A 25,248-nucleotide genomic window follows, 5' to 3' on the forward strand; every position below is an offset into this window, starting at 1 on the left:
GAAAAATTTTGAAGGTCAAATAGGAATAAATTGGTCCACAGAAGAAAAAAAATTGATGATGTCATCGGTCTGTGGTTCGGCGGCCATTTTTTATGTATTTTTTTTACCTTTAAAATCTTTTCCGAAACGGCTGATCAGATCAACGCGAAACTTTAGAGGTATGACTGCCTATCCATGAGGAACAAAACATTCCCACCTAATAACATCAGAGGTCACATGGTTTGGCAGCCATATTGGATTTACCTTAAAACCTATTTTAAAAAATCTTTTCCAGAACGGCTGGACAGATCGAGGGGAAACTTCACACACATGTTCCCGAAGCCTTTGGGAAGCCAGGGTGTTCACAAATAATTGATAGGTCACATGGTCTGGCAACCATATTGGAGTGAACAAAAATATATTTTTTCATTTCTCTCTTGAACCGCTTCATCGATCGACGTGCAACTTCACACTCATGATCTCGAAGTAATGAGGAAGATAAATTTTAAATTTCAACCTGATCGAATGCATGTTCTCCAAGCCGGATTTATTTATATTTTTTTGAATCTGGGTTCTCTTTTTTTTATTTGAATAAGGGTCACTTGGCTGTACCTGGATGGGTTTGAGGACTCCAGAGCAGCAGCTGAAACCCGAATCATATCCAGGTTCCTCCTGATGACTTCATCTTTGCTTTTTGCTTGTTTGATACACAAACACCACACAAAACACACTACACAAAACTACACAAGTACCACACAAAAGAAGTCCTGGCGAGGGTCTGCAATCTCTGATTTCTCTTTCTTGTTACCATTGAATTGCTTAGACTGAAGAAGGGTATGGAGACAGTACAGCTGTGTCCTCGGCTTTCGATTCCTGAGCAGACTATAAACCATTAAATTGATGTTTCACAGGTCGGACATTGCATTGTCATCCCACGGGATGGACGTTAAGCCAGATGTCCCATATCCGACCAGTTGGTGGAAGTTAGGGATCCCACAGTGTCATTCCAGGAAGAGGAAGCGAGTCATGTCTGACACTCAATAAATTATAAATTCCTGGACTAACCCATTGAGGGCAATCACTGGATTACATTGAAAAAAAAGAAAAGGTGCAAAAACTGATCCCCGTAACTCGAGACCTATCAGCTAACTCCCAATCATCAGCAAGGTCATGGAATCCATCATCGCAGTTGATATGAAATCCTTCCTTTCCTCCAACAACCTCATCTCAGATCACCAATTTGGTTTCAAACCAGGTCACTCAACCTTGGACATGCTGTTTCTCGTGACCCAACAATGGATGGAGGCCCTCAATGTCAGACAAGAGATCATGGCCGACTCTCTGGACATACACGACATGGCCAAAAGTATGTGGGCACTCCTTCTAATTAGTGGATTTCGCTATTTTAGCCACACCCATTTCTGACAGGTTTATAAAATCAAGCACCCAGCCATGCAATCTCTGCAGGCAACCATTGCCAGAAGAATGGGCCATACTGAAGAGCTCAGTGACTTTCAACGTGGCACCGTCATAAGATGCCACCTTTCCAACAAGTCAGTTTGTCAAATTTCTTCTCTGCTAGAACTGCCCCGGTGAACTGTAAGTGCTGTTATTTTGAAGTGGAAACGCCTCGGAGCAACAACAGCTCAGCCACGAAGTGGTAGGCCACACAAGCTCACAGAACGGGACTGCCGAGTACTGAAGAGCGTAGCACGGAAAAATCGTCTGTCGTCAGTTGCAACACTCACTACCGAGTTCAAAACTGTCTCGAGAAGCAACGTCAGCACAAGTACTGTTCATCGAGAGCTTCATGAAATGGGTTTCCATGGCCGAGCAGCCGCACACAAGCCGAAGATCACCATGCGCAATACCAAGCGTCAGCTGAAGAGGTGTAAAGCTCACCGTCGTTGGACTCTGGAGCAGTGGAAACACGTTCTCTGGAGTGATGAATCATGCTTCACCATCTGGCCGTCCAAAGGATTAATCTGCGTTTGGCAGATGCCAGGAGAATGTGACCTGCCTGGATGTGCAATGCCAACTGTAAAGTTTGATGGAGGAGGAATAATGGTCTGGGGATGTTTTTCATGTTTCGAGCTCGGCCCCTTAGTTCCAGTGAAGGGAAATCTTAATGCTACAGCATACAATGACATTATAGAGTATAGACGATTCTGTGCTTCCAACTTTGTGGCAACAGTTTGGGGAAGGCCCTTTCTTGTTTTAGCATGACAATGTCATCGTGCACAAGTTGAGGTCCATACAGAAATGGTTTGTCAAGATCGGTGTGAAAGAACTTGACTGGCCTGCACAGAGCCCTGACCTCAACCTCATCGAACACCTTTGGGATGAATTGGAACGCCGACTGCGAGCCAGACCGAATCGCCAACATTAGTGCCTGACCTCGCTAATGCTTTTGTGGCTGAATGGAAACAAATCCCCACAGCAATGTTGCAACATCGAGTGGAAAGCCTTCCCAGAAGAGTGCAGGCTGTTATAGCTGCAAAGTGGGGACCAACTCCATATTAATGCCCATGATTTTGGAATGAGATGTTGGACACGTAGGTGTCCACATACTTTTGGCCATGTCGTGTATCTCGTGCTTTTGATAAAGTCTGGCATCCTGCCTTACTCTCCAAACTCTCTGCCTATGGCATCGAAGGCCAACCCCACAAATGGCTTACTATCTTCCTCCCCTCTTGTAGCCAACGTGTGGCAATCAACGGAATCCTTTCATCTCCTTTCCCTATCAAGGCCGGAGTGCTCCAAAGCAGTGTTCTAGGCCCAGTCCAATTACTAATCTTCATAAACGATCTCTCCGACTCGAGAAAATTATCTTTAACGATTTGCTGATGACTCCACCTTTTGCCATTGCATCCCTCATCATTCAGACCTTGATCTCTTCCCTCTCTTCAGACCTTGACAAAAATCACAAGATGGTCCAACACTCGGAACATGTCTTTCAATCCTGACAAATATCACTCTCTCACTATCTCTCTCCGAAATGACCATCTGGCAAACCCTCCAATCTACTTTCCAAGCAATCCCCTTGAGGAAGTTCAGTCATTCAAACACTGAGGTCTCACTATCAGCCAAAATCTTTCTTCGGCAAACCACATTTCAAAGTTGACCTCCAAAATCATCCACAGATCTGGCATCCGCTGTTGTAAAAAGTCCTTCTTTGGCACACCTGAACTCCTATCCACCTGCAAGGCCTTCAACCACTGCATCTTGATTGAGTACTGCTCTCCCTTCTGGGCTGGCTCGCTGCCTCACATCTTGTTCAGCTTGACGCCATGGAAACCAAGGCCTTTACGATTATTGGAATCTCCCGCGAAGATGCTGAGTCGATAGGCCTATCACATTCCTTCTCCAGACAGGTTAGTGGTCTCACAGTCTTCTACTGCCTCCTTTCTGGTCTTCCACCCTCTGCTCTTTCCATGCTTTGTACCACCCCCCCACCCCCAGGTCTCTGCAGGGTGCACACAGTCAACCATCATCCCTGTTCTGGTGAAACGAACTAAATCTAGGATCACTGCTCACCTCCACCAATTTGTTGCTCTTTTTTCCCACCTTGGACTCCAACTTCTGCAATCTGTTCAATCTCATTCTTTCCTCCAGGTCTTCAAGACAGCTTTTCACCACCATCTCAGGTCATTCCCAATCCAAAACTATGATCTTTTCTACCCTCATTACCCCCCCCCCACCCCCCACCACCGCAATCCCTCCTCCTTCCAAATTTCCAGTTTTCTCTTCTTGTAATTTCCTTCTTTATCCATCTTGTCCACCCCATGCATCCTCTTTTGCTCCCACATTCCTCCCCACATCCATTGTTTGTCCAAGTCTACCTCTATCTTCGCCTTCAACTCTGCTGTTGGTGTTTCCCTCCTGTCTCTACTGTTCCTTTTGCGTCCTGTTTTAGTCTGTTACATCCTGATCCCTTCAGTGTACTTGCCCTTCCACAAGCCTCAAATATGTATACAAAACAAGGATACTAATTAAGCTGTACATCATTAAGACCCATTTAATTTGGCATGCTTTACAGGCAGTTTGTTTATTTGCATGCGTGGTCCATCGGTTCAATAACTTTATAATACCGTACGACCTGGACATTTCCTTAAGATTATCAACACGAAATTATATAATCCAGAGTTTATATTTTAATTTTCTTAAATTATACGATTGTCCTGTACTGCGAAATATTTTTTGATATTTTGGAGCTTATTGATCCTCATTATGAGTAAATTTAACAACAATGGCAGTGGGGGTTAAAAATAATAATTAATATTAAATATTTTGACAGGTGCAACTAAAAACGAATGAAATCTTTTTAAGCTGTTAAAAATGCGATCAAATAGCTCATTCGTTGGATCGGATACACGTACAAACAACTCCACTGTATACCGCCTTGATGTCAGCAAGAGGAGTGTATTGAGATATCAATCAATTTGGGGCCAAAAGCTGAAATTCAACAATTGGCACAAACCTGACAGGGTCTACTTATCAGGCTGCATTATGAAGCACGGGTAGCGTTTCAGAAGAGAGCTCATTTGTGATAATGTGGGATGATACCTGCGAAGAAAGCCTTTGATAAAGGATTGTATAAAAAGTTGCCACTGATCAAAGAGAAAAAAAACTTTTCATTTTCACCTTCCTCCTGCCGAATAAGATATAATACAAACATCGTTATCCAAATGTTCCATCATTGAGGCATGTCCTGCCATCTGTCAAGCTGTGAAGCATGCACAACAAAACTACACATGTACAATTTCTGGAGGTCATTCACATCATGTTCCCTACAGTCTGTTTGCCCAATGTGGTTGAGAATGCCCTTCCGACAACAACAAAAAAACATAAATAAATAAAAATAAAATAGAGTTAAAAAAAAACAAACTTTATGACAGTCGTAGTACTTTTGGGGACTGAAATTAATCGATCACCTTTCCTGAATTATTCAAATTTGGGATATAAATGAAAAACAGGACAGAATGAGAACGGCACTCGGTAGAGCGCAAACCTCTGCCAGGCTGAAGAGTTTACGTTTTGAATCCCACCGATAGGCCGGACCTGCATCTGGACCTGAACCAAAAATCTCATCGGCTTGTTCTCATCACCGACCCAACTCGTGCACCAAGTTTCGTCCAAACTTTTTGAGATATCATGCGATATATCGTTTTTTGGCCCGATCTCATAATTGTGAAGAATCACTTAAAAATAAATTTAATTCTTGTATCCAGATCCAGATCTTCACCAAAATCGAATCAATTTGTCCTTGTCACACGCCCAACCTCTCCACCAGGTTTCATCCAAATCCATCAATAACCTCTAATAACATCTTGCTCACAAACAAACATCAGACAGACAGGGGTGAAAACATAACCTCCATCCACCTTCGGTGAAATAGAGAATGAATAACTGAGGGATGAGGGAGGGCAAAGACGAAAATTTTATCTTGCTTTTATCAAATGAACTCTTTCAACGAGAGTGATAGAGGAATTAGAGTGAGGGAAGGTAAGCAAAGCAGGGAGATGGAGAATGTGAGGAAGGATCCAGCCCACATTGAATACAAATGATTAACACAGAAAAGTAAGGAATGTAAGAGCACAGAAAGCACAGAGGACATCGACAAGGTTTATAGCACAGTTTTAGGGTCAGGGAGGGGGACAGAGAGCAAAGAGATAAGGATGGAAAATGAGGAAGGAAACTAATCGAGCTTGAGGCCTCCACTGGGAATGAATCGTAACAAGTGACAAACAGTAAGTAAACAAACACATATTGAATACAAGAGGACAGCAATACTTGCAAGATCTAACAATGTAAAAACGAAATGACACCAAGTTTCTCAAAGAACACCTTCCGGTAGACCGAGCTTCAGAAGAGCCAGGTAGGCCTGGTCTGCACAACAAGAATTGGAAACAGAATAACCATATGTCGAACGAGTTCAGTTCCTCCATAAATGGAGCATCACGAGTGACCGAGGTATTGACTACATGGCAAAAGTGTACAAACCGTGTCTCACTTTGTGAACATGTGAACCAATCAATTGTTCCCTGGAGGTATTTCAGCACTCTATTGGAAAACACCTGAATCTATTGACCGACATTGATTTTGCCTCAAATATCAAAGAGGAACGCTTCCTTCAACCTCGCTGCTACGAACGAAGAAGAGCTCTGCTCGGAGTTCGTTTCACTTTTCGATTTGTTGAAATTATTTGTGATTAAACTTCATTCTGGCCAGAAAATTAGTGGATCTCAACACAAAGTAATTTATTTAATAAAAGACATTCACTGGCAATGTGTTTTGCTTTCTGCTTTCCAAATACCATTTTCGTGTCAACGGGAATGTTCTTTCAATGACTCGTCAGGCTCAAACCTCAAAATTTAATGAAACCAGAGAGTTGGTGTCAAAGCCACCCAATGCTCGCCTGTTTATACATTTATCGTTTCTAAAATACGAGTCTAATAATATTTTTTTATAAAGCATTGCAGTGAAGTCTGATCCAAATAATTTTAAAGCAATATATGTATTTGTATATTGTAATCAGTAAACTAGTACACATATTAAATGAATGGCAAGCGTCTAGTATAAACAGGCGAGCATTGGGTGGCTTTGACACCATCTTAGGTTGAAATAAAAAAAAAAAAATTCAACTTCACTACACCAATAATATACCCCAAAGGAACCTCCATGCCAAATATCAGCATCCTAGTACACATATTAAATGAATGGCAAGCTTCTAAATAACTTGCACCAAAAACTTTAACGTTGGTGTGCAACAAAAAAGTAAAGTTCAAAACAGGTCAAAAATTTAAAACATTTAAAAATATTTTTTTAATTTCAACTTCACTACACCAATAATATACCCCAAAGGAACCTCCATGCCAAATATCAGCATCCTAGTACACATATTAAATGAATGGCAAGCTTCTAAATAACTTGCACCAAAAACTTTAACGTTGGTGTGCTACAAAAAAGTTAAGTTCAAAACAGGTCAAAAATTTTAAACATTTAAAAATATTTTTTAATTTCAACTTCACGACATCAATAATATACCCCAAAGGAACTTCCCTGCCAAATATCAGCATTCTTGTACACACATTAAATGAATGGCAAACTTCTAAATAACTTGCACCAAAAACTTTAACATTTTCACGCTCACGCTCACGCTCACGCCGAGGGTATCGCTATAGCTCTCTGTTCTTCGAACAGGCGAGCTAAAAAATGAAAACACGTCCTTAAAGTGCCTTCTCAATACCCAATTAAACTTATCCAAAAAAACAAAGCAAAAAAAAAAACCAGAAGCGGTATGACAGAACCAAGCACAATTTCATGGACTTCATCAGGCTGCGATCAAGTATGGTATCAAAAGTGATCGTGAGACACTGAATCCGAGATACATAAATAATTATGCACATCGTTTAACCAAGAGGTAATACAACAGGCCTAATTAACAGTTACTGTGGCAACCAGACAGAAACGTCCTGTGCATTACAGCTGTATCATCTCGTCGGAAACTATATCTATACTAATAAAAGTGTGTGTGCGTGTCCTCCATAACTCCAAAACCATGAAACCTAGTGGCCTGAAATTTTGTATGCATACCAGGGGACCTCCATGGGAGTGCAAGGATGAAAATTGGGTGTTTGGGTAAGTTAAAACACCGCTTTTGAAGGTGATTATTTAATTATCCTTTATCGAGCCTCAGTCTTGGTCAGCCCTCGATCAGCTTGCAGAGGTCTTAATTCACCATTTTGTTTGGCCTATTCAAAGATGCCTTGATTTGGAAACATGATCCACTCTCAAAGACTAATGAAGGTATTTTATCGAATCATTATGTCTGATTTGAAAATATGATCTGGTGGACTAAATTAGTGTCGAAATCTGGAGTGAAATCTGAAAATGTAAACAAATTAGTGATTTTTTTTTATAACTAAGTGTATTTATTCGAAGCAAAGCATTCAGATCAATTTTTTTCCCCACTGTTCGGTCAATTATATTTCGTGAAGAAAAGATTAAGGGATGTGCAGAAAGTGGAACTTCATTTGGCACAGACCCGTGCTCTTTAACATGCTATAACAAGTCATGACGATAGAGGCGACAAGGGTCTTGTTTTTTTCGGTAATTACGTATGCAGTTTACTTTTTAGCGTTTTGTGTGATCTGCTTTTATTACAAAATATTAATATAAATATACTAATAGTTGTGGCAAAATATTCATAGTCGGCTGAAATACCAAGCGGTACATAGAAAGCACACAAGGAGATCAGACATGGTGGGGTTTGTGGGTGCCTGCGTGTGAGCAGGTTGGAGGAATGCGTATGGGTTGGACGCTTGGAACATACATGCAAGCCGGCTTTTGCCAGCAAGATAGCATGGGTTTCAATTTCTTAAATGCTCCTGCCTGGTTTTACATAGAACATGGTGGTTAAAAATAAAACGTTACTCTTTGGGTGCGTTTTACCACCCTGGTATGCCGCCTACCCTCCCCTTACATTGCCTTCCCTCCCCTTACACTGCCTTCCCTCCCCTCAACGCTACCTTCTCATTCCCTCCCCTTTCCCTCACGCAACCGCCCACCCCCCCTCCCACGCTACCTTCCCCCCCCACGCTGCCTTACCACCCCACACTGCCCTCCCCCTTCCCATGCCGCCTCACCACCACCCCCCAAACTGCCTCCCCATCCACCCCCCAACTGCCTCCCCACCCCCACCCTGCTGCCTTCCCCTCCCCTAGTGCTGCCTTCCCCTCCCCTCTCGCTGCCTTCCCTTACCCCTCCCCTCTCGCAGCCTTCCCTTTCCCCTCCCCTCTCGCAGCCTTCCCTTTCCCCTCCCCTCTCGCAGCCTTCCCTTTCCTCTCCCCTCTCGCTGCCTTCCCTTTCCCCTCCCCTCTCGCTACCTTCCCTTCCCCCTCCACTTTCGATGCCTTCCCTTTCCCCTCATGCTGCCTAACCTTTCCCTCCCCTCTCGCTTCCTTCCACTCCCCTCACACTGCCCCCTTCCCCTCCCTCATGCTGCCCCCCTCACGCTGCTTTCCCACCCCCCTCACGCTGCCTCCCCATTCCCCCTACTGCACTTCCCCTCCTCACTGCCTCCCCACCTCCCCCCAGGCTACCTCACCACCCCCACCCTCCCCGCCTCCCCACCCCCCCCCCACTGCTGCCTCCCCACCCCAGCTCATTGTCATTTTTCCTCCATTGATCCAGCGTAGTCCGCACACAGGTTAGCGGGGAAGTTCTGCCCCACTAATTTGCTCTTATTACCCAGTGCATATTTGGCAGCTCCGCTCGGCTGCACCTGATACGGTAAGTTAACACAAGTACACATTGAGGCCACAAAACTCGCATGGTGCAGTCAATCGACCAGAAACGGAAACATGCGAAGTTGTGTCACCCTGTCAGGATTGGCAGTACCAACCACGGTTCATGATTACTTAGGCCTAAGTCACATTTGCCACGGCGGCCGTGGGGTCTCCAAAATCTATGGCCACTAGCAATTATACGGCGGCCGCAGTATTTCCACGGTCACACAATGTAGCAGTCACATATGTTGTTATTTTTCGGGGAGCCGCACGGTGTATTTATAAATTGTGGAGACCGAAAACGTGGGGTTGCCATACGGTCTTTGATTTGATGTTGCACGGCGACCTTGGGGCGTTCCTGCAGCGGCCAAAGAATTTAAGGCAGACGCAAGGTGCCCGCAAGGCGACCGCAGGGGGGCCCTAAGGCGAACGTGCGGCCAGACAGACGGTAAGGAATGGGTTAATTTTTTTTTTTTTTACCAGTTTTTTCGTTTCGGCTTGTCAAATTGCTTCGGCGAACGTAGAAATGAAAAAAGTTATAACTCCGCGTTATAATTCCACGGCGACCTTACGACCTGTAAAATATAGGCAAACAGTGTAGGGCCACCCTGAGGCCACCGCAGAAACTCTGCGGCCGCCGCACGTTTCTGTCAATTCAGAGGGCGTACGGCTGCCGTATCCTCGCCGTAGGGCAAATGTGACTTAGGCCTTCGCAATCCGCCGGCGCATGGAGTTATCTGTGCTCAGCGGCAGTTGAACCAGGAGTTTGGGACGGACCAGAATGCTTCTCCTTGCGGCAAGCCTTGAAACCCCGGATCCGTAAGAAAAAAAAAAAATATATATATATATATATATATATATATATATATATATATATATATATATATATATATATATATATATATATATATATACACATTCTTCTTCTTCTTCTTTCGGCTGCTCCCATTAGGGGTCGCCACAGCGGATCATCCGTATGATCCGCATAGTGATTTGGCACATGTTTTACGCCGGATGCCCTTCCTGACGCAACCCTGGTCACCTCTTATGACACAAGGATAATATATAAATATACATTATGTATTGTAAATAAATTAAATATACAGATAGACCACCCTCGAACCTTTTCAGATCTTGAACCTTTTAAGACCCTTGGACAATTTCAGACCATTTGGACATCTCAGGTCGCTTTTTCTCTTTCACCTTCGACCCGTTTAGACATTAAGACACATTTACGACCCTTAGACCCTTTAAAACCTTTCGACTCCTTTTTGACCTTTTAAGACCCTTAAGCCACTTTAGACCCCTCTACACCCTTTAGAAAATCGAAAAAGATTACCAGCTACACTGACTGCGATATCTGCACACTGAATTCACTTTTCTGCCAATGCACACTCATTTGAGGTGGCGTGACCGAGCCCGTCAGTGACGGGTACCCTGCTAGTATACCTATGAAAGGCAGAAACCTTTCTCTATTTCCGTTTTTACTTGGACAATGTTGATGTTAAAGCACTCTTCGCACGGTTAAATTTGTCCTCCTTCCCTCCCCCCCCCCAACAAATTGGAGAGGTCTGTCAAAGCCTCTGATCATGTGTAAGACATTTCTCGTGGGAAGGGACATGAGGATGGATTGGGGGCAAAAGGGGGTGGGCAGGATGTGGGGAGTGGGAGTGGGGAGCTCGGGATCACAGCACTCAATGCACAGATAAATTTGTCTTACTTCTCCTTCTCGCCCAAAATTTTTGGCAAAAATACATGACTAATTGGTCCATTCGTAAAGTGATGGGTAGGCTCTGTTCGTATATATATATATATATATATATATATATATATATATATATATATATATATATATATATATATATATATATATATATATATATATATGTATATATCTATATATATATATATGTATATATATATATATATATATATATATATATATATATATATATATATATATATATATATATATATATATATATATATATATATACATATATATATATATATATATATATATATATATATATATATATATATATATATATATATACACACGACATGGCCAAAAGTATGTGGCCACCTGCTCGTCCAATAACACATTTCAAAATCATGGGCATTAATATGGAGTTGCCCCCCTTTGCTGCTATAACAGCCTCCACTCTTCTGGGAAGGCTTTCCACGAGATGTTGGAACATTGCTGCAGGGATTTTTTTCATTCAACCACAAGAGCATGAGTGAGGTCGGGCAATAATGTTGGGCGATTAGGTCTGGCTCGCAGTCGGCATTCCAATTCATCCCAAAAGTGTTTGATGGGGTTGAGGTCAGGGCTCTGTGTAGTCCAGTCAAGTTCTTCCACACCGATCTCATCAAACCATTTCTGTATTGGCCTCGCTTTGTGTACGGGGGCATTGTCATGCTGAAACTGGAACCAGGGGACCAACCCGGAAACATGAAAAACAGCCCCAGACCATTATCCTCCTCCATCAAACTTCACAATTGGCACTATGCATTCTGGCAGGTAGCATTCTCATGGTGTCCGCAAACCCTGATTCGTCCGTTGGACTGCCAGATGGTGAAGCGTGATTCATCACACCAGAGAACACGTTTCCACTGCTCTCGAGTCCAATGGCGGTGAGTTTTACACCGCTCCAGCCGACGTTTGTGATTGCGCATGGTGATCTTTGGCTGGCATGCAGCAGCTCGGCCGTGCAAATCCATTTCATGAAGCTCTCAACGAACAGTGCTTGTGTTGATGTTGCTTCCAGAGTCAGTTTGGAACTCGGAACTGAGTGCTGCAACCGACGACAGACGATTTTTCCACACTACGCGCTTCAGCACTTGGCAGTTCCATTCTGTGAGCTTGTGTGACCTACCACTTCGCAGTTGAGCTGTTGATGCTCCGAGACGTTTCCACTTCACAATAACAGCACTTACAGTTGCCCGGGAAAGCTCCAGCAGGGCAGAAATTTGACAAACTGACTTGTTGGAAAAGTGGCATCCGATGACCGTGCCACATTAAAAGTCACTGAGCTCTTTAGTACTGCTCGTTCCACTGCCAATGTTTGTCTACGGAGACTGCATGGCTGTGTGCTTGATTTTATACACCTGCCAGCAATGGCTGTGGCTGAAATAGCCGAATCCACCAATTAGAAGAGGCGTCCGCATACTTTTGGCCATGTAGTGTATACCGCGAATGGAAGAAAAGCTTTGTATCCCAGGCACCTGAAGATAAAATTAGATCGATGAATGGGACGAAAGTTTTAAAAGTCTAACGTTTCAAGCTCTCACTCGAGCTCATCATCGGAGACAGGATTAAAACACACATCCAGTGCCATTTATACAAAAAGTTGAGATTTATCATCCTGATTGATAACAACTGGATTGATGTCACTTTAGCAATTGATGAATTACTCATAATTGCTTCCTTGATACATTCTGTAAACGTGCTCAGGGTGATTAGTACGTGTAGTGTGTTTACGGATGTTTGAGCTTGTGACGTAATGCTTGATACACCGGGTGTAAATCGACATGTCTATTAATTGAATCGTCATTCGAATACCAGGCCTCTTGCGGCTGTCTGGACGTTCAGTTGTTCGCTTGTCCGAACAGGTCAGCCTCAGTCTCTCTCTATCGAGTGCAGCCTGTGGCTGCTGGTTGCATCATTGGTTGGGACTCGGCTATGCCGCTGATGCAGTGTCCTTCTTACCAGTACACTGGTGCTCATTTTGCCGACCTCGGAAGGATGACAGGCTGAGTCAACCTCCTGGTGTATTTTAATTCAGCGGCCAACGGGGCTTGAACTCAGGACCCTAGGATCCCAAGCCACCAATCTAACCACTAAGCCAACACCAGGCTTGTCAGCCTCGTCAGTTAACATGAATTGATGGTCTTGTCTGATGTTGTGCATTGCGACCTGGAAGAGTGGGTCTTTTCTTCATAAGACTAGCTGGTGTTCATGTAGCCTTTGTCTTTAGTCTCTTTGAGGTCTCTCCAATATCGTGGGCTGTGCAGTTGCAGCAATTTATTTTTTATAAATGACAGATGATTTGTCCTCCCGATTCAATCATCTTTTGGTTGCATGATCCTGCATTTAATGGTAGCATCGGGTCTATGTGCGATGCCGACTTCAAACGGGACTAACAAGCGAGCGGTTCGTTGGTCACGTATGGAGGGGCACCCCAAAACTTTGGTTTGTGTTGTGTGGACTCGCCATTTCCCCTCCTCCGCATACACTTGTTCAAAAAACTGTTGGGGTAACCATTTGAAAGGAACAACTTTTGTAGAAAGTTCCTTTCCTCTTTTTAGGCTTCCAATTACTGCAGTGTGTTTCGACCTGTCGGAAAATGGTTCGCAGGCAACTTCACTTTTGAGCCACAGGATGGTTATTGCCATAATGCAGAACCTGCTGGTATTGGTTGCCTTCCTGTATATGGTTGTCTGCAGCTCCCCGGATTTCCTGGAAACCAAAACATCCAAGAATACCAGCCGTTGATCTGCTTCCTCTTCTATTGTGAATTGGATGTCGGGAAAGACAGCGTTGAGTTGATCTTTGAAAGTGCTTATCATGTCTCGTATGATGAGGAAAGCATCGTCAACATAACGTACCCACAACTTCGGTCGATAGATAGCAAACACCAGCGATTCCAGTCGTTGCAGCACAGATTCCGCTGTGATCCCTGATATTGGTGATCCCATAGGCATGCCTTTTATTTGTTTGTAAACTTTCCCGCTGAACGTAAAATACGTTTTCAGGCAAAAGGCAAGCAGCTCCATGAGGTGTGTAATCCTCCAGGCCTTTGTCCATTTCAACATAATGAAAAATCAATAAACTTTCAATTGTTTCCTTCGCCAATTGTTGCGGGATCGAAATAAACAATGAAGTTACATTGAATGGCACAATCACCTCGTTGGGTTGAAACTGGACATCTTGCAGTGTCTGGAGAAATTGTTCGGCTTGAGAAAGATAATCGATTTGAAGCCCGCATTACAGAATATAGGTGGTCCTATTGGACATAATCCGTCTTCTTAACAACTTGCAGCGCAAGAGAACAATGTGCTGAGAAATGAAACCTGTTTCAACACAGCAGATGCCGTGCTGATCCATTTTGTATCGTGCTTCAAAAGTGATAAAGGAAGAGCTACTGTAGTTATGGACAAGACAGAATATACACAGAATGTGAACCGACTTCTAGAGGACGAAGAAGCTTACGTTTTGCTGCGGTCAGATCCGATGAAAGCTTTCACGGGAAGGATTCGTAGAATGCTCACCAAGTTGAAACGTTTGAGGGCAATAACCGTTGGTGATTGGCAGCAGATGAAGCCAAACGATGCAGCAATGACACGACTTTGGTATACCAAAAATTCATAAGCCAAATATCCCGTGCAGGCTTGTTGTTTCACTCAGAGGGACTCCAACCTATGGTTTTGCGAAGTGGTTATCCCAAAAATTGAAGTGCCTTGTTGAAGGAGCTCAAACAACAGTTAAGTCTGCTGAACAATTTCTCCACATACTGAAAGACGTCCAGCTTCAACCCAACGAGGTGATGGTGTCTTTCGACTTAACTTCATCGTTTATTTTGATCCCGCGACAATTGGCGGAAACGTACGTCTGTCCAATGGATGTTCCATTGACAGCACAGGTACTTTTACCGAAACGAACAATCAAGCAGCTTGGAGAGCGCTCGCCAAGTGGCTTAAGCACTCAAACGAAACGGTTGATAAGAAACGGCTCGTTTGGTACACGATTAGCAACACATTAAACAGACACCTCCCAGAGACGCTTGAAATCCAAAATACGTCCAAATTGGATAAATGAACACTTTTCTAGGAGTCGGAACAGCTTGAAAAGTTCGCTTCTGGAGCTTAAATTTTGTAATTCTCCTTAGTTTAAAACTTTAAGAGATACTCGTGGTGATCCCATGTGTCGAAATGAAATAAAGCAATGAATGCCGACGTCTCCGGGTGTTTACAAGCATTTCAATAATTGACATCATAGCGACAGCGATTCGTAGCTATGATGTCAATTTTCATCCGAATGCCGACATTTGGACAGGATTTTCATAAAAATGACCATCATGCGTCACGTGTTCTGGCAGCCATATTGGATCTAAGGGAAAAAAAATCTTTGAAAATCCTTTACACTTCACTTCAACAATTACCGCTTCAAGCTTCTACAAACACTCCACTGGTTACAGCAGCACTTGATTACTCTTGTAGTGTAGCCACATATTGAGACTCGACAAATTAGCAGCCTGACTACAATGTTAATGCCGGTACATAAACATCAAATTCTTACAAACTGCAAGCACATCTCGAATCACAGCATTCTATAATTATCTGCATTTGTGATTGGTTAGTCTCACTTCATTGAAAATAATAATAATAATAGTAATAATAATAATAATAATAATAATAAAGCAGGAAAGACACCTGAAGTTGCAAGAACTGAAAATTGGAGAGGAGCTTCTTGTACTTCCACTGAAATGAAACAGGAACTTCTAATACTTTTAGCTGGACAATAGTCTGGAGACAGTGATGTGGGGATTGTTATGTGACGGCAATACCGCTGGCTACTCTCAAAACCAACATCATCCCAATCTTGATTAAAACCTTTCTTACACTGTAGTTTGTCATCCCGACATTGCTTTTTTATATAGAGATAGAGATAGAGGATAAACAGCTTAGATCTGTATCTATTAGATGAGAAACTGGATTTTAGGTTGTGTATCATTCATTCGTATTTGCATTTTTGGGGCCTTAACCTTCAGGATAACTTTTTCAGGCATTCCATGAGGTCACTCAATCACAATTATCCTTTAGAGTCTTTCTTGTGACATGTTATTATTATTTCTGACTTTATACCGATGTTATAAATGTACTTCTACTGCAACGGTCCCAATTATTCCCATGTTAATCTTGGATTGGCCAGGGAACGTGTTAGTTAGATCCAAGTCTTTCATGAACTGGCTGGCCAGTCCTAACAAATCGACTGGAATCGATTTATACATTAATTTGTAATTTGTTCAGGGTGCCGGCAATAACTCACACACTCTTCGTAAAGGATGTAAGCACAAACTGATGTTCGCAGAGGGGACACCTTAGTTTGACGTCTGTCCGGGGGACGGGACACCGAGTTTAACGCACTTGATGCCTCGCCATGCCTGCGAGACCCCAGGATGACAGTTTTTAACTGGGCCGAGATTCAAACCCAGGCGAGACAGCTCATAGTGGAATTTGCGTACCTCGAGGTTATGCTGCCGGCCCATCTGTCACTAATATCTGAATAAGGTAATTATTACGATCCCTCGAAGGTTGGCGGAGTAATTCAACAACACTTAATCCCCCACACTTGCTGGTTTAAAATATTAGGAAATCTAAATTATTATGAGAGTTTTTCCAAATTCAGGAGATGTTCTCACGAGGATTCTTGAAGCTATCTAAAAATTCATAACCTGTAGACAGATACCACTTGCAGTGAACTTGCTGCACATCATCAATTATAAAGCGGATAAAACGAAGCTAACGTTAATTTCAATTTTACGATTTAAATGAACCAGAACTAACTAATTTAAAGGTTCATGTTCAAGTTTAAGCAAGATTAGATTCAAATCATGATTTTGATTCACGGACTCTTGCCAACCCCTCGGTCGGTGTCCATTGGGTTCATTGATGGTGACGAGTTGTCCAGTTCCTGCACGGAGTGACCCACACGGCATGGCCTGACATGTATAATAAATATAACAACAACTATTACATCACAATATAACAATATCTTTCACTTCAACTTTAGACAGGATTTGTTCGACCCGTTGTTGATCTCGAGACCTCAGCAAGACTTTGTGGATGAGGTGACTGTTCTAATGCTGTTGCCTTTTGACCCTTATATAAACCCCATTGATAATGACACTTTTCATTTCTCTTATTTATTGACGAGCAAATACCACCCGTCACTTCGCTGATGGGAACATTAAAGGGGGGGAAGGGAGGAGGGAGAGAAGGGAGGGAGACAAGGGAGGGAGAGAGGACGGAGGCGAGGTGGAGAGGCAGAGAGGGAAAGGGGTTGGAGAGAGCGGGATAGGGGTGAGAGGGAGATGGGAGGCCAGAGGGAGAGGGGGATGGGGAGAGTGCAGAGGGGGAGAGTGCAGAGGGGGAGAGGAGACGGGGGTTCCAGAAGATGTGACACCCAGTTTAATGAGAGATGGCACACACATTAATGAATTCCAACATGTGGAACATTTCTTTCAATCCTGACAAATCTCACACACTCACTATGTCTCTCCGTAAAGACCGTCTGGAAAACCCCCCATCTATTTTCTTAAAAATCCTTTTGAAGGAGTCCTTTCAGTCAAGCTTCTGGGTCTCACTTTCTGCCATGATCGTTCCTGGAAAAGCCACATTTCCGAACCTGCCTCCAAAGCCAGTCGACGACTGAGCATCCTCCGTCATGGAAAGTCCTTCCACGGCACACCTGAGCTCCTGACCATATACTGTACAAAGCTTTTGTCCACAGCCTGATGGAGTACTGCTCTCGCCTCCAGGTTGGTGCTCCCACCTCTCACCTTTCTCGGCTTCACGCTGTGGAAACCAAGGCATTTAGAATCATTGGTATCTCCCACAATGAGGCTGAGTCTTTGGGTCTCTCACTTTCTCACCGCAGGCAGGTCGGTGGTCTCTTTCTGTCTTCTACTGTCTCCTCTCCATCCTCGCCCCCCCTCCCCGCTCTAAGAAATATCCCCCCATATTTCCACAGGGCGCTCAAGGTCCGCCATTTACCTCCTTCTGGTAAAACTACCAAAATCAAGAATCACTGCTCACCGACATTCTTTTTGGGTGGTCGCTAGAGTACCCTTATTTTCACTTTTTCTGTCTGTCGGTATGTATGTTTGTTTGTCTGTATGTCTGTTTGTAATGGACAGCTCTGGAGGCGAGGAGTCAACCGATTTCGATGAAACTTGACAGGTAGGTTCATACCAGGATCTAGTTCTATGCTTTTGAGCACCATCGCTATGGACACCACCGTTGCCGAGCAACGGGACTTTGAAATTTTTGAAAAATCATAAAAAAAATTATTTTTGGGAAAATCAAAAATCGGCTTCCAGCCTTTTATGCGCACTATAATCAAACTCTTTGTCAAAAAATTTCAGCCCGATCCGTCAAAAACTGTACGATGAGTATGCAATTATGTCGCGACCACCCATGTCGCCTACCGGCTTGTATTCCTCTTTTTTTCCCCACCTTTGGAACAAACTCCCACACTCTCTTCAATCCCACTCTTCCCTCCAGGTCTTCAAAACAGCCGTTCACTACCGTCTCTCGTCTTCACCAATCCAAAACCATGATCTTTTCTATCCGCACTAATCCACCCCAAACGCACCTCTTTCAAATTACCTGCTTTCCTTCCTGAAAGTCCCTGTCGTGTAAGGACCTGAAAGTCCCTGTGGTGTCCATCTTGTATACCCCATGTACCCCATCCCATCCCTATCCCTTCCACAGATCTCCCCATGTCTCTGTTACACACTGTTTTATCCTTCCCTCTCCCACCCCTCTTGTCTCCTGCTCCCCTCGTTGTACGTTCTGCGTGTTAGCTCTCATACGAGCCTCCACAGTGTTTACAAAAATATTTTTAAAAAATAAAAAATAAATACACTTGATTATAAAAATTGCTAATTTGTTAAAATTTTCACATTTCACTCCAGATTTCGACAGTTTTTAGTCCATCAGATCCGATTTTCGAATCAGATGTAATATTTCATTGATACACTTTAATTAGTGGAGAGTAGATCTTTTTTCTTTGATTTTCTTGATTGATTAATTTTCTTGAAAAGAAGCCTGGTGTTGGCTGAGTGGTTATGGGGGCTGGCTTGGGATCTTCGGGTCTTGAGCTCAAGCCCTGTTGCCACTGAATTAACACCAGGTGGGGTTAACTCAGCCTATCATCTTTCCAAGGTTGGTGAAATTAGTACCAGTGTACCGGTACAGGGGCACAGCATCAGCAGCATAATCATGCCCCAACAAAATGATAGCTACCCAGCAGCCAAGCCGCCATATGCAAGAATAATACAATCTTCAAAAGGGGTGTTTTAATTAACCCAAACACTCGATTTTTACTCACGCACTTCCTTGGCACTCCCTTCGTATGCCTGCAAATTTTGGGGGCCCTCAGCTTCATGATTTTGGTGTTATGGAGGAGACACACTCACAGACTCGTATTAGCACTGTATAGATTTGTAGTACTGTCCTCGTAATCATTGGTCACTTTGGTCACTATCATAAATTTTCTCTTTTCAACTAAAACATCCCTCTCCCATTTGTACTGTTTTACTTCGTAACAAATTTAAGTTTTTGACCTCTTCAACTCTTGAGCCCTTTTTGAGGTCGATTCTTGAAAGGTGCTCTCAAAGATGTCTTTCGGTAATATTAATATTTATTATCCCTCCACCTTAAAAAATAAAAATAAAAACTGGGGGATATTTTAATCAGCTCCGTCTGTCCTGTCATTCTGACCATCTGTCCATCGTCACGCTACCTCCTCCGAAACGGTTGTGCAGAAATTCACCAAACTTGGTTGTTATGATCACCATACGGCAAGAAGGTGCGAGAGTGGTATCAGGAGGGAGACCCCTTTGAATGAAACTTTGTATGTGTTATCAACTTTGGGGGATGCATGAAAAACATAAAGATTTTTGGGATCGTGCCCCTGGGGTTGGGGACTTTGGGCCCCAAGGGGTCACTACCAAAGATTTTTTTTTTGTATATTGGGTATATTCCTGGTGGAAAGTTTTGACATCTTTCATTACTCCTGTTATTTTTACTTTTATACCCACTGTATGTACAGCATCAGGTTATTTCCAATTCCCAAATCCAAATTCAGCACCGGTGGTTTGCAGTGTACACCTGCAATGTGAATACAGTGTACACCTGCTCTGAGAGGCCATGGGAATCAAAGGCTTTTGCCACTCAACTACCAAGCAACATAAGTTGGATGTTATTGGTGCTGGTCTCAAAGCTGAGATGGAATCGGACCCAGCGCCACCATCCGATGTGCATGTCGCGGACACCGTCCTTTGGAGAGGACAGACGAGTTTGTTGTCCCGTGTGTAATGTGCGACCTTTAACAAAAGTAGACCTGCGAGTCGGTCGAGTGACCGGATTCCCTGGGCGGGTGGAGAGTATGGTTGATTGTACCCTTGCCTCCATAGTCTCAAGGTAAGGATGCATTGTGACGAATCGATGAAAAGTGAAAGTCACGTGTAACGAAAGTATCCACCTGCACAGAATACTGAATGCATATCCCAAGTGAGAGCAAGCAGGTGATTGAGTGAATCCACATTTCTTCCATGTTCGTCGTTTATCGACCAGGTGTTCAGAGACCAGGTGAAACCATTCGTGGATGCCGACCAGACACCTTCGTGATCCGAACTGAAGCACCGGCTGGTCTGAATGGGACAGCTTGGACGATGTGCCTTGTCCACTGTGAGGACAAACTCGGTCTTGTCTGTGTGATCAAAGCCAAATTGCTCGACCCCCCCCCCCCCTCACTGCCACTTCACCCACAACCACCATCTCCCCGCAGGATGATACATAAACCCATCGAGCATTCACAACGGCCGAAGCAAAGGAGTTCATGAGATATTAAAGGTGGATGTGAAAGGATCCTTGTCAGGAGAATGCGTTTAAAATAGATAATGAATGTAAAACTCCTTTGAGCTAATCCAAGATCTTCCCGATGAAACAAAACATTAAAATCCTGAGCATCACGGAGATACCTGCCTGGTGTTGGCTTCATGGTTAGGGTGGTGGGCTTGGGATCTTGAGTTCAAATCCCCCTCGGCTGCTGAATTAATACCAGGTGGGGTTGATTCTGCCTGTCGTCCTTCCACGGTCGGCAAAATGAGTGCCAGCTTGCTGGTATATACTGTGTCAGAGTGGTGACCCGTCCAGGATTGCACCCAATAACCGAGCAGACGGCTTCGGCAGCACCAGCGCTCTGCACAGAGTATGGTCCAGATGGATGGATGGATGGATGGATGGATAGATCGCAGAGACGCTGCAGCGCAAACACACCGTCCCTGGGTCGTTTGGTCTTGGGTCCTTCACTGCAATAATACCTGAGGCCTCACGAGTTCTGAATACAGGAAGGGCATGGGTTGGGCACCGTGAAGCTCTGCGGCATAACTCTAACCTCGCCCAGTAGTCGGGCATTAAAATAGTGCTGTCATCGCCCTGGTTGTGCCAATGTGGGATGGGAGAGGGGGAGGTGGAGGGGTTGATGCGTGGGCAGTGCATAGTGAAGCTCTGGGGTGCTTCTCTAATGTCGCTCAGTGGGATGTCCACACGGTGCTGTGATCACCCTGGTTGTGCTAATGCGGGAGTGGGAGGAGGAGGAGGGGGACGAGGGGAGTGGGAGGAGGAGGATGGGGAGGGGGAGGAGGGGGAGTCGAGCAGCTTCACTCCCTCCCGTCAGCAATCTCTCCCACTCCGCAGCCGCGTGTTCTTGCGCTATCGGCGCTTCCATCAGGACCGGAATACATATGAGCTGCACTTTCCGGTGCGAGCACATCGTTTTCGGTGCAGCCATCAATTCGTGCAGCTGCACCGACACAGAAACACCTTTACCAGGTCGCTTTGAGTTCAGACCATCCAGAACACAGAGGTGCACTGACCACGACCTCGGTTCTGATAACCTTGCTATTCCGAGGTAGCTCTCCAGGTCTTTTTGCTTCCGCAAGCTCGTGCGGACTTTTACAATTAAACACCGAGGCCGGTAAATTGACCGTAAAGAACCGGCCAGGGTCGTACCCCAATGAGACTCGGGTTCCACCACGGAGACCTCTCGGTCACTTTAAATAAATAATTTTATACCACGATTCGGACAAAGCGTGCGGGTCGAAAGTGAAGTGAACACGTCAATAATTTTCAAAGGGAAAACCTGTGTCCCAAACCTGTGTCCCAAACCTGTGTCCCAAACCTGTGTCCCAAACCTGTGTCCCAAGCATGTGTCCCAAACCTGTGTCCCAAGCCTATGTCCCAAGCATGTGTCCCAAACCTGTGTCCCAAACCTGTGTCCCAAGCATGTGTCCCAAGCATGTGTCCCAAACCTGTGTCCCAAACCTGTGTCCCAAGCCTATGTCCCAAGCATGTGTCCCAAACCTGTGTCCCAAGCATGTGTCCCAAGCATGTGTCCCAAACCTGTGTCCCAAGCATGTGTCCCAAGCATGTGTCCCAAACCTGTGTCCCAAGCCTGTGTCCCAAGCCTGTGTCCCAAACCTGTGTCCCAAGCATGTGTCCCAAACCTGTGTCCCAAGCCTGTGTCCCAAACCTATGTCCCAAGCCTGTGTCCCAAACCTGTGTCCCAAGCATGTGTCCCAAGCATGTGTCCCAAACCTGTGTCCCAAGCCTGTGTCCCAGCCTGTGTCCCAAACCTGTGTCCCAAACCTGTGTCCCAAGCATGTGTCCCAAACCTGTGTCCCAAGCATGTGTCCCAAGCATGTGTCCCAAACCTGTGTCCCAAGCCTGTGTCCCAAACCTGTGTCCCAAACCTGTGTCCCAAGCCTGTGTCCCAAGCCTGTGTCCCAAACCTGTGTCCCAAGCCTGTGTCCCAAGCCTGTGTCCCAAACCTGTGTCCCAAGCCTCTGTCCCAAGCCTGTGTCCCAAACCTGTGTCCCAAGCATGTGTCCCAAACCTGTGTCCCAAACCTGTGTCCCAAACCTGTGTCCCAGTCTGTGTCTGACGCACGCGATTTCGCTCCGTCACACAGCCACAGTCCCAGCGATCCGAGGCAAAGGGAACGCGCGCGTCAGGTCAGAGTTCAAACCGATGGACAAACTAATATAATATCAAACGAACAGGTGACACGAACTGTAAGTGTCCGGGCCGCGTTTAATCGAATGTCCGAGCGCGTTGGACACGGAGTGAACGAGACGCTTGTCTGGTACTTACCGCTGCTTCGGACACTCATGTCTTGTCTCGAAGTCGGGTCCGTCAGGGACGAGCGCGTCGTGCGCGTCGTGCACGAGCCGGGGAATTGTGAAGGGGGCGGAGCGAAGGCGAAGGGGGCGGGGCGAAGGCGAAGGGGCGGGGCGAAGGCGAAGGGGGCGGGGCGGGGCGGATCGTCGATGACTGCGGCAGGCATGTGGGCGCGAGCCCGCACGGTGTGACGTAGCACGCAGCGTCACTGAGATGGGAAAGGAGTTGCGAGAGTCGTAAATGTGAGGAGGAGGAGGCGGAGGAGGACGACGACGACGACGAGTGGGGGGATTCAGGGAAGCGTTTCACGGAAATCGATTCGATACGTCACGCCAGCCGATCTCAGCAGGAATGGTCCCAGGGGTCCAACTGACCATCCCGATCCGATCACGACGACGAACCAAGCCGTGATGACGTCAAATTAGTACAGAAAATTTACTTCACGTAAACTCCACTGTTTACCAGAAACGTAAAGCCTCGTGTTGGCTTAACGGTCGAGGCGGCGAGCTTTAGATCTTCTGGTCTCGAGTTCGAGCCCCTTTTTCGGCCGTTGAAATAACACCAGGTGGGTTGACTCGGCTTCCCTTCCCGAGGTCAGAAAAATTAGTACCATCTTCCTGGTAACGGGGGCACTGCATCAGCAGCACAGCCATGCTCCCACCAATGATGCAACCAGCAGGTGCAGACTGAATGCAAAACGACAACCACATGCAGTTGACATATGGACAGAAAGAGGGACAGACTGAATTATTTATTTAATTCCTGCTCACGCACAGCGTTACATGACGTGGCCAAAAGTATGCGGACGCCCCCTGTAATTGGTGGATTCGGCTATTTCAGGCACACCCATTGCTGACAGATGTATAACATCAAGCACACAGTCATGCAATCTCCATAGACAAACATTGGCAGTGGAACGAGCCGTACTAAAGAGCTCAGTGACTTTCAACGTGGCACCGTCATCGGATGCCACCTTTCCAACAAGTCAGTTTGTCAACTTTCTGCCCTGCTAGAGCTGCCCCAGTCAACTGTAAGTGCTGTTATTGTGAAGTGGAAACATCTAGGAGCAACAACAGCTCAGCCGTGAAGTGGTCGGCCACACAAGCTCACAGAACGGGACCGCCGAGTGATGAAGCACGTCGTGCGGAAACACATTTGTCGTCGGTTGCAACACTCACTACCGAGTTCCAAACAGACTGTGGAAGCAACGTCAGCACAAGCACTGTTCGTCGAGAGCTTCATGAAATGGGTTCCCATGGCCGAGCATCCGCATACAAGCCGAAGATCACCGTGTGCAATGCCGAGCGTCGGCTGGAGGGATGCAAAGCTCACCGCCATTGGACTCTGGAGCAGTGGAAACACGTTCTCTGGAGTGTTGAATCACGCTTCACCATCTGTCAGTCCGATGAATGAATCAGGGTTTGGCGGATGCCAAGAGAACGCTCCCTGCCCGAATTCATAGTGCCAACTGTATGTTTGTTGGGGGAGGAATAATGGTCTGGGGCTGTTTTTCATGGTTCAGGCTCGGCCCCTTGGTTCCAGTGAAGCGAAATCTCAACGCTACAGTATACAATGATATTCCAGATGATTCTGTGCTTCCATCTTTGTGGCAACAGTTTGTGGAAGGCCTGTTTCTGTTTCAGCATGACAATGTCCTCATGCACAAAGCGATGTCCATACAGAAACGGTTTGTCGAGATCGGCGTGGAAGAACTTGACTGGCCTGCGCACCGAGCCCTGACCTCAACACCATCAAACACCTTTGGGATGAATTGGAACGCCGACTGCGAGCCAGACCTAATTGCCCAACATCAGTGCCTAACCTCACTGATGCTCTTGCGGCTGAATGGAAGCAAATCCCCGCAGCAATGTTCCAACATCAAGTGGAAAGCCTTCCCAGAAGAGTGGAGGCTGTTGTAGCAGCAAAGGAGGGGCCAACTCCACATTAATACCCATGAGTTTGGAATGAGATGTTGGACGAGCAGGTCTCCACATACATTTGGCCATGT

The 25,248-nt window shown here is 45.3% G+C and overlaps 1 protein-coding gene across 1 annotated transcript in view; it reads right to left on the bottom strand.

The window, feature by feature from the left end:
* The window catches only part of LOC147033828 (actin-binding LIM protein 1-like), a 296,975-nt gene extending 273,670 nt beyond the window's left edge, over positions 1-23,305 (bottom strand). Inside the window, exon 1 of the mRNA XM_085871479.1 lies at positions 23,214-23,305. The gene's annotated coding sequence lies outside the window, so the exon portion shown is untranslated. The remainder of the gene's footprint in view (positions 1-23,213) is intronic.
* Positions 23,306-25,248: the final 1,943 nt, after the last annotated feature.

The sequence above is a fragment of the Eptatretus burgeri genome, chromosome 1, assembly GCF_056783735.1.
Source record: "Eptatretus burgeri isolate ZD-2024b chromosome 1, Ebu_testis_v1, whole genome shotgun sequence".
Lineage (NCBI taxonomy): Eukaryota > Metazoa > Chordata > Myxini > Myxiniformes > Myxinidae > Eptatretus > Eptatretus burgeri.